Source organism: Cupressus sempervirens, chromosome 4 (assembly GCF_028749045.1).
Source record: "Cupressus sempervirens isolate cs-2001-9-10 chromosome 4, ASM2874904v1, whole genome shotgun sequence".
Lineage (NCBI taxonomy): Eukaryota > Viridiplantae > Streptophyta > Pinopsida > Cupressales > Cupressaceae > Cupressus > Cupressus sempervirens.
In genome coordinates, this window is record NC_143121.1 from 560,986,873 (window position 1) to 560,998,125 (window position 11,253).

The following is an 11,253-nucleotide window of genomic DNA, read 5'->3' on the forward strand; positions in this document are numbered from 1 at the left end:
TCCCTAAGTTGCACTTAAGGGGGGGTGTTAGAGTAAATAATTAATTATTAATTATTTATTCTATTTACTTAAGCTTACTTAGGTAAATGCATTTCATTTATTAGTTGTAGTCTATGAGTTAGTTATAAGTTGTTGACAATACGGGAGTTTTTTCTCTCCTAAGTCATACTTATCCTCTCACATTGTTTGAGGACTTTCCACCTCATGTGGATGTATGCTTAGTTGTCACACTTATCTCCTAGCATCTTCTAGCTTGTTCTAGAAGATTCTTGGAGCTCTTTATATTCGGGCTCCCTCATTGTATTTTCATCACATCACTTATTGTATATTGTAAATACATTTTCTCTTGTGTTTCAATATCTTGTGGTCTCTCATGTCCGTTTAGGGTTTTTCCCTTGCTCCATGCTCTTCCTCTCCTTGGCTTCTCTTTGACAAGTTTTTGCATGCAGGTGATCTTGGGCATCTTCAGAGTTGGCTTTCATTAACTCCAATAGACATCTCAAATTCTTTCTTCATTTCATTTGTAAATTCTTTTCATAATGTATCTTGACCTCCAAATATGATATCATCCACAAAAATTTCAGCTAGTAAAATAATTTTACCTCCTTTTTTCTTCAAGTATAGATTAACTTTATCAGAAGTCTTCTCAAAACCAATCTTCACAAGATAATTGTGAAGCCTTTCATACCATGCTCTTGGGGCTTGCTTTAAACCATATAAAGTTTTGTGTAGTCCACATGCCATGTTTTTTTTGTTAGAATCAACAAATCATTCTAGCTATTCTATGTAAACCTTTTCTTCTAATATACCATTCAAAAATGTTGACTTTAGATCCATTTGATAAACCTTGAAACCTTTGTATGCAGAGTAAGCAAGTAGAGTTCTTAATCCTTCCAATCTTTGCAATAGGGGCAAATATTTCTCCATTTTCTATTCCTTCTTCTTGTCCATACCTTTATAAAACTAATATTTCCTTATTCCTTGTGACTTCACAATTTTTATCTAATTTTTTTCTATACACCCACTTGGTTCTAATGACATTCTTGTTCTCTAGACTAGGAACTAGAGTCTATGTCTTCTTCTTCTCAATGGGCTCAATCTCTTCTTTCATGTCTTTACTCTAGTCCTCATTTCATAAAGCATCTTTCATTTTCTTAGGCTCATCCATGCTCAACAAACATTTATCACTTCTCATCATATTTCTTGTCATTGGTCTTGCATCTTTTTCTCCAATAATTTGTTTAGCAGGGTGATGTCTTTTAACATACTTTGACAATCTTGGTTTTGCTCTTCTTTCCTCATTAGGTCTATCAACTTTAGAATCACTATGTACTTCTCTATCAAGTAATTCAACATCTCTTTCATATAGACTTATCTCAAAATCAAAATGTGCCTTAGCTTTTGTCTACAACTAGGCTCCCAAGAATAGCTTGGTTCCTAAATGCAACTTGGCATTCATTGTATGTGACTCAAAAATCATTGAAACTTGCTATTGATTTACAACTTGGTTTAAAAAATCTTCATCAACAAGCATATCTTCATAAAAGTATATAAATGATTTGTACTCTTTAGGTTCCTTCATAGGTTTGGCTTCATGTACATCTGTATATTCATCAAACTTCACATTTTCACTTTCTACAACTTTGTTAGTGTTAGTATTTCAACACTTGTGAGCTTTACTTCTTGTGTAATAGCCAAGGAATATAACTTCTTCACTTTTAGCATCTAATTTTCCATTCCTAAAATCCTTAAGAATGTAGCACTTACTTCCAAATACCTTAAAATATTTTACATTGGGTGAGTATCCATACCATAATTTAGAAGGTGTTAAATGAGTATATTTCTTGACTTGTAAATGGTTCAAGCCATAGATATATGTACTTACAACCTCTCTCTAGTATTTCAAAGAAACATTATTCTCCATAATGAGTTTCCTAGGATAGTCCATTATAGACCTATTCCTCCTTTTAGCAATCCCATTTTGTAGAGGGGTCCTATTTGCAGATGTCTGTATTTTGATTCTTCTGTCATTACAAAACATCTCAAACTCATTTAATGTAAATATAATTGTTAGATCTTAGACATTTCAAGATTTTTCCTGTCTCCTTTTCAAATCTAGCTAAGTATCATTTAAACATTTGGAAAACATCATATTTTGTTTCAAAAACATAACTGACATCATACTAGAATAATCATCAACAAATAGGATAATGTACTTGTCACCTTTGTAGCTTTTCACATCAATTGGTCCACACAAATCAGTACCAACAATCTCCAAAATTTCTTTAGAGGTGTGAGTCTTACTCTTAAAACTAGATTTTGTCATCTTTCCTAACTAACATTGTTTGCAAATTATATTTTTAGGTTTCTCCAATTTAGACAAACCTCTAACTCTTTTCATGTTACTTATACTAACTAAGTTATCAAAGTTAACATCACATAACCTCTTGTGCCATTACCACACTTAATCAAATTCTACAACAAGACAAGTAGGATCATTCATATAAAGATAAAATAGATTTCTTATTATTTGATTACCTTTCCTCATTGGTTTCCTATTAATGTCATAGATCTTTTCTATCTTGTTCTATAACTCAACTTTGCAATGTCAACTATTCAGTTGTGACACACTTAACAAATTATAGTTAAGTCCTTCAACACAATAAGCATTATCACACATAATCATTTATATGAATTTGATAGATCATCTACCTTTTATTAGATAGGGTGTGTCATTACCAAACCTTACACTATTTCTATTATAATAATTTAGGGTAATGAACTTAATTTTATCTTTAGTCATGTTATGTGAACACCCATTAACAATGATCTATTTGTCACTCTTTTTTACATAAGATACTAGTGCAAATGCCTCATTCTCATCAGAATCATCCTTCATTGCAACATACACCACTTCATCATCATGGTCATTAGGTCCATCCTTGGTTTTATCTTCTACAATGTTGCAAGACTCCTTGCCTATATATTTGTAATCTTTGTTGTCTATTTCCCCACTTTTTTCTTTCTAACTAATTGGAAAAAGTGAGTTCTTGTATATAAGTGAAAGAGGGTAGTTTTAGTCTTTCTTGAATCTAGGTCTAAGTCCCTTTAAGTTAGGAAAGTCTCTATCAGATTTTCTCTTTTCTCCCTCTCCTCATTCATAGCCGAGTGGGTTTCCATTTTACTGAGTGATCTTATGGGTAGGTTAGTGGCTAGTCTAATAGAGATTCATTTTACTTATTCAAAGATAAACTACATTCTATTTTTTTTATGGTGTATCACTATTTGAAAGACTAATGCTAGTGGAAATTTGGAAATTGTCTTCTCCTCGGTGGGTTTCCTACCCATGAGGACAATTTCTCATGAAGGACACCAAATGATGCATGTGTATCAAAAACATGCAAGTAACAAGGCATCATGTAGAAAATTTATGTTTTGATTTATGATTACGAATCCCAAATATGTTTTAGATTCTTTGTGTCCCACATAATCATTCTCAGTAGAAAACTCAAATCTAACTTCTCGGTGGGTTTTCAACTCATGAAGTTAGTTTTATGAAAAGGTACTTTGGAGTTTTAAAAAGGGATGTTAATTGGTTCTTGAAAAGGTATTTGCAACTCTTTTAGACATTTATGACTTCAAGAAAGGAAATTGTCCAAAATCCAAATGAAAAAGGAAGTAATAGCGAAGAAATGGAAACTATCTTCTCCTCGGCAGGTTTTCAACCCATAAGGGTAGTTTCCTGAATTTCAAAGGAAAATCAAGATAGTGATCAGGTTGGATTAACAAGTCATATTTAGAACATCTTGAAATGATTCTAAAGTGAATCAAACCATTATGGAAAAGAAATGATAGTCAGTATCTCAATTGGTAGACATTCTCCCATAGGGTACCCTAATGGTAACTTTTTGAAACTTAAGAAAAATGAAAAAGTAAGAAATATGTTTATAGAAAGTTACTATTGAGTTCAAAAGAATAGTGAAAAGACTCCTAAAAGTTTTGTTGAGCTTTCACATTTACTACTCAATGGGTATTTCCTTAAATTTTATCTCTGTGGCACGAATTTTGAAGAGCAATAGATAAATCAAGGCTCTCATTTATAGAAACATAAACAACTGAATGAGCTACCACTTTTTCTTTGAATTTTTATTTTGTTAACATGTATAGCTTTTGAAAAATCAGTAATTTTTTCATTTGTTATTCCTTTCACCATCTTCAATTCAAATCTTGTTCTCAAAATCATGGCAACTAGGTTCATGGGTTTTGATGGATTGAATAGAATCAAATCCCAATTGTAGAATTTCACAAATACTTCTCTTCGCTTATACGACATGGAGGATTTTCAAAAGAGAGTAAAGTCTAAATGGATTCACCCCATCACCAAGAAACTCTAGAGATATGGGTTAGTTAAAGCCATTGGTTTTTTTATTTTAATTCAAACCCCAAAGCTGATTTATTAGTGCATACATCATTACAACCTGGAGACAAGGTAGATTGTGCTGCTTGATGACATAGTGTTAATTTCAATTGATAGGAAAACTATAGTAAATTGCTTCTACATGCTAGAATAGGAAGAATTCTTAGACTTGACCTTTGGGGGATCCATTTCTGAGTTCTCTACAAAGAAGATGATCTAGAGGAAAGAAATCATGCAAACATGGTTCCAGAAACCACAGGGTGCTAAGAGTAAAGTTCCTAAAACCTTATTTAGGACCAACCTCAAACTAGAGATCATTGATAGCTTAGTTCTCCTACATAGGTTGAAAGGTGAGGTAGAAGCTTTGAATTTTGTTGAGCAATACTTGCTTTTAGTACAAGTCATTTAATCTGACACTCAATATATTGTTTGGGCTCAAGAGATAAGTGAGATTCTATCCAATGCTCTCTGAGTAGCCAAATTTTATAATACATTCTATATGTCTTCTTTATTGATTTATATGTTATCTTCATTGCAAATATGGTCAAGCCTTTCAAGACTAGAGAGTTTTCCTGATGATGTGAAATCTTATGAGTTTTATCCATGCTTACAATTATAGAATAGTTATGTAGGGTATGTGAAAGTAAATGATGCATTTACTATGAGGATTTGTAGGGAAATACAAGGATGCCCAGAGAGGAGATTTAGCCCTAGAGCCATGGCTACTATTAGCTAGTTTAGGAGTTATCTCATTCAATTCTCATCCCTCTCTTATTTGCATCTTATAGACTTCGATGGATTCCCCTTGAAGTACCAAGGTATCCTAGTGACATGCTTGTGTTGATCAAGGTTGTGCAGAAAGCCCTTCAAGTGAACATATTGAGTGGAAGCTTGAAGAAGAAAGGGTACAAATTTCCCATGAAGGTGGGTGCTTTCAGTTGTGACACCCACTCTGATGCCAAGAACATGTTGAATGAATTTGAGAATAAGTATAAGTTGGACATGTATGAAGTCTTGAGGCCCATGTTCTACCCAAATGGGTATGCTAGGGATGTTTTGTAGATAGGAAGTATGATAAAACATATCACCACCATTGAAGATTACTAGGTTGACTATAAGGATGAGTTTGAGAGTCATGATTGAGCCTTTGTGAGACTAAGAATTGATTAGGTGAAGATATAAAAAGTTAACATTGATGTAGAAGGGGTGGAAGATGATGACCAATATATATATAGTAACACTTACCTAACTATGCTTAGAAGCACACCCATAAGCTCAGATCCTTATGAAGATGTCAGGGAGGAGATGAATGTAATGATTGATTGAATCTAAAAGAGGAATAGAAAGTGGGTCAAATGGACCATGACATGATGAAGTTAGAGTAAAGGCACATCTACTTAGGCTTCTCCAAATGTAGCTATAACATCTTCTTCCCAAAGTGGTGCCTTAGGCATAATATTTCCTATCACTCAATGGCCTGCTCAACTAGCTAGTGGAGGTGACCAACCTCCTGAAAATAACATCCCCCTTAATAAAAATTTTCAGGATGGTTCAGTACTAGTAATTAGAACTGAAACAAAGGATGAGAAGAAGAAGATAGAGGAATTGAAAGGTAAAATAGTTACATTGGCTCTCTCACCTCATAGTAGTCTGATCCCATCTATGAGTACTACACTACTCCCACCAAGTAGTTCCCAAGTATAAGTGGTGGACCTTGGAGATAGTGGAAGTAGTGAAAGCGAGTCTACTAAGTTTGACAAAGCCACATAGAAGACTACAAAAATAGAGAAAGGTCTTGAAGCTTCAAAACTCAATTCCTAGGACTCTAATAACCCTTTATCCTCAACTATGAAGACATTGACCCCAGCCAAAAAAGGATGTTCAGTATAGAAATGCTTGGGACTACGTCTAAGGTGATTGGCATAGAATCATGGTTAGAAGACACGTTGGACATAAAGAGGAAGATGAAAGAAGAGGGAGTTCACAACAATTTTTTTTAATCTCTAGCTATTCATTTTGGATCAGCATTGAGTAGAGTCAAGAAGTAGAAGACACTATCAATTCTTGGACAAGATCCTGACATGGGGCATCTGACTGTAGAGATTGCTAATCTCACTAAAGAAGGGAGGATTGAAGACATGTTTATAGAAGATTTCACCTTGCATTTTGTGGATCTTGTAGAAGTTAGACATGACATTAAGGTGGGCATGTGGAAGTCAAAAAATTATGTGATAGAAGGACAACTTGAGAGCCTTAAGCTAGATAAATTTAGAATTAAGGAAGAGATTCATGAACTTAAATGCTTCATATGACAATTAGTTGCTCCACTGGCAAGCATCTTAGGAATATCAACCACCAGTGATCCTATAGCCATTCACATTCAGACTATTATCTCCTAGTTGTAGGAAGACAAGAACTTTAGACAAATTGGTAGGGAATGGAGTAGAAAACTTAAGTCTAAGGGACTTGCAATCATAGAGAAAATTGGAAATGTAATACTAAGGCTTGAAATAGAGAAAGATAATATCTCAACTAATCAAGCTACCTTGCCAGTAGAGAAAGCCAAGATCAAAGATTGTATTTCCTTATTGAAGATGATCATTCACATGAAAGCTAAGGAAGTTGTAGAGGAAAATATTCTTAGGTGAGATGAGCCCTTATTTGAATGGTTACAAAGCATGCAACTCAAATCTAAAATGATCCTAATGGAAGAAGAAGGATTGAAGGAATCCAAAGCTAAAGCTAAAAAGGATCATGATAGAGATTATAAATTGTTAAGAGGTCCACATACAAATTCCCAAGCTAGTGGACAAGGAAAAGGGTTAATTGGAGTGGCTATCATGCAGAATAATTTCTCCAATTATCTAGATATGTTAACATAGAAATCTTCTAATCATTGAAGTAGAGTGTCAGAACTCCAAAAGTTTGGTGGGTGTGTACATGCAGCTATGGAGGAAATATGAGAGCAGTTGAATGTTATCAAAGATCTAGCAAGAGAGCATTCCAAGTGGATCTTGAGATACACTAACATTAATTTTTATAGACATGAGGAATTGACCCCAATCATTATTACTACCAAAGCCTATAGGGTGAAGTTGGAGAAAGGAAAGAAGGATAAGTTATTCTTATCTTGCCCTTTTATGTTTTGATTTAATGATTATAACTAAAAAGTGGCTCCTTGCCATTTGTCAATTTTTGAGGAGACAAACCATTTTGAATCCTATTTTGTAATGGTCATCTCAAAATCCTATATGTATCTAATTGAAAGATTAATAGAAGGTCAGCTAATTTTTGGTGTGAAATAGTTGATATTGTAGAGTTGGTTCCATTCATTTTTTATTTATTTTTTAATGTTTCTCTTTTGGTTTGAATTGTATCAAGGAATTAATAGAGTTTGATTCCCCTATACCAAAACAATGATTTGAAGATAATAATATTGTTAGTGGAAGTTCAAGAGAGATTTTTTTCCATGCTTTCTTTCAAATTAAATCTTTTCCATTCCTAGAACTAGAATCTTACTAATATCAATTTAGTTGTAGATAGTACTCATTGTAGAATCTTTAAATTTTGTGGGTTTATAAGATGTGTGAATCCAACAATTTAACTAATCCTCATCTACATTAGTTCTAGTTTAGGCCTAGCTTGGTTCACCTGTCCTATTCTGGGGTTAAGAACACACCCCATTTAGAGTTAGGAACAAACATAATTCATTGCAAATTACAAATACAAAAGAGAGCTATGCCTAAGAATTCAAAGGGAGGTTAGTCACTTGGTAATAAATTCACAACTATTCTAATCAGTTATTGTTCACAAATATTGGGCATCCAAGGAGTAAAAGAAAAGAATAATCTATATACCAACATTGTCCTCATCTCTTTTTCCTGTATATTTGTCTTGACTTTTGTTGTTCTTCTACTCTAGACATCTAGCAACAATATGACCAACCTCATTGCAATTAAAACCTATGATAGGTAGCTTAACATTTAATTTTCCTTTGCCTCTATGAAATCTCCTTTCTAGTAGTACTTCAAGTTATTCTACATCCTCCTCATTTATATCACTAGAAACATATTTTACTTTTTTCTTCTTCTCTTTATGTTCCTTTAATGAAAATTTAGCTTTGAAACAAGATTCAACATTCTCAAATTTGAAGTTTTCATAATTACAGAATTCAAAGGCAATAAGCCTACCCACTAAAACTTCAAGAGATAGATTGGAAACTGGTATACATCTTAATTCTTGTATGGAAAAAACTCAAATAGCATAGATGGGCAATAGTGTTCTCAATACTTTTCTCAATACAGTATCATCATCAATCTTACCATTAGCTCCTCTTATAGCATTACTAACATATTTTATTCTAGAGCAATATTGAATAATTTTCTCACCTTCTTGCATCCTCATGTCATCAAACTTACTTCTAAGACTTTTAGATTTGGCTCTTAAAAAATTTGTGTCTCCTTCATAAATAGTGTGAAGAGCATCTCACATCTTTTCACTATCACAACCCTTGATGTCATCAAACTTAAAATAACTTAGGGTAGAGGCAATCTCCAACATTTCCTAATTATGTTCTTTCTTCTTTTTTAGATCATCAGTAGTTAGGACTCTAGCAAGTTTAACATGCTTAGTGGTGATGGTATATTGTACATGGTCTCCAAGACCTCCTAGGTGTAGCTTCATCAAGTTTTTCCATGCAAGTAATTTCTCCTTGGGTATGTCTCTTTTAGACATCTTGATCTTTTTCTTCTAGTGCCTTCAAACTAGTCCTCTTAAGCACTATGGCTCTAATACCAATTATTGGAATTCTTTAGAATAACTGAGAGGTGGGGGGGGGGGGGGGGGGGGGGGGGGCGGGGGGGCAGGTGAATAAGTTATCCAAGGTCTAGATGTATAAATAAAAAATTTCAATTCTTAGTAGACCCATATCCATAAAACCTTGTCATGCATGCATCCATTAGATCATATACTACTTAAACTTTGCAAGTTACTGTCCTAGGTCAAAAAAACTCTCTAGAAATGTAAATATGAAATATAACAGATTCACTAACACATTTGACACAGGGATTTTACTATTAGAAGCATGAATGCTAATGATATTATTATGGGGGAGTATTGTAGAAACATGACTAGATCATTATCATGATGACATGTTACATTCATGATTGTGTTTGTCATTGATGTCACCATAGTGGTTTTTTGTGGTATCTAACAAAAGAATAATGGTAAAGATCAAGTTGGTATGGATAGATCATTGATTAATTTTAGTAGCAAGGTTGAAGGGAGATTATACTATGTGTCTAGTATATGTAGCTAACCTCAAAAGCATAAGATATTAAGTCTGTAAAAAGTTATTCAAGTTTCAGTGAAGATTGTTTTGAGATAGACTTTATAGAGGCATGTTCTAGTGAACTTGTTATATCTCTTAGTAGAGCTATTATTCTAAGAATCCAAAGTTAAATATGTGAAGAAGACATGTTGGTGATAATGTGGCTAAGCTTGCTGATCATAATGTTATGTCTATTGAAATTTATTCAAGTTGTAAGGCAAAAGATTAATGTTATCACTAAGTGTAACATGTCCTTAATGTGGTTCTATAATAATTGATTGAAAAGGTGTAAAAAATGACTCAAAGAATTGTTTTATGGATTTAGTATAAAGGAAATAAATTTTCCTTTATCATGTACAGAGGAATGTTAATGTTTATAAGAAGCACAAAGAGTGGAATGCAAAGATAAGTAGAGTAGAGTAGAGTAGAAGTGAAGGAAACTTCATTGCCAAGGTTTTATTGTGTGATCCAAAGTTTGATACTTGGATTTGAAGTTTGTGACCTAGTCTACAAGGTTTGACAGTGATTGGTTTAGTTGATAGGACAGAGGAAAGAAGTTAAAGTTTAGTACATACAATTATTCTACAAGGAATAGTTGAGAGATCAGTAGGACAATGAGTTCGGTGATCTTGCTCCAAAAGCTATTTGGACAATGGGTCCTTCTATCTTCCACAACTCCAAACAAGGTTGGCACAACTCCTAATAGGGTTGGAGTCTCCTAATAGGGATTCAAATTCTCCTAACTGGAACTCATATGTACTAAATTTTGTAATAGACTCCTAGCAAGGTCCATCCTCTAACAAGGAATATTTATAATAGTACATTGTCTTGTGGGCATCATTCCCATTGAGATTTTCCCTTTGATCAAAGGTTTCCCTAGTTAACACATCTAGTGTAATTATCTATGTGCATCTTGTTATGGTTTCTATTTACTTTGGTTGAATGGATAAGAGTTTTTAAGGTTGATAAATATTTTAATTATTGGATAACTGATTCACCCCCCACCCCCACCCACACGCCCCCCCCCCCCCCCCATCTCAATTATCTTGGTGGACTATTATTTCTAAAAATTAGCATCAAAGCATTAGGTCCTTGAAGATAAAGCTTAACAATTGTAGGAGACCAGTGGCAAGTTATTTTAGAAAGATAGTCCTAAGTCAGATAGAGGAAATTTTGACACCCAAATAATGGAGATTCTTGGTGAGTGTGAGTTATCAAATTTGTGTAAAGAATGGATTATTGAGTTTCTAGTTAGAGAATCCTTTTGTTGTATACAAAAGAATAGAAGCACAATAAAAGATAGATCTAGATTCAAAGAAGACATGAAGATCATGGAAGGTATTGATCTCTTCATGATAAGAGAGCCAAAAGGTATAAAAAGTTTTGTTTGTTGGACATGTAAAGAGTTTGGTCATTTTTTGTCTAGATGTCCTAAGAGAATAAAGAAAATAAAAAAGAGTTCACTTTATGGTGAAGACGAAAAATTTAAAGCAAGTATGGAAAGATT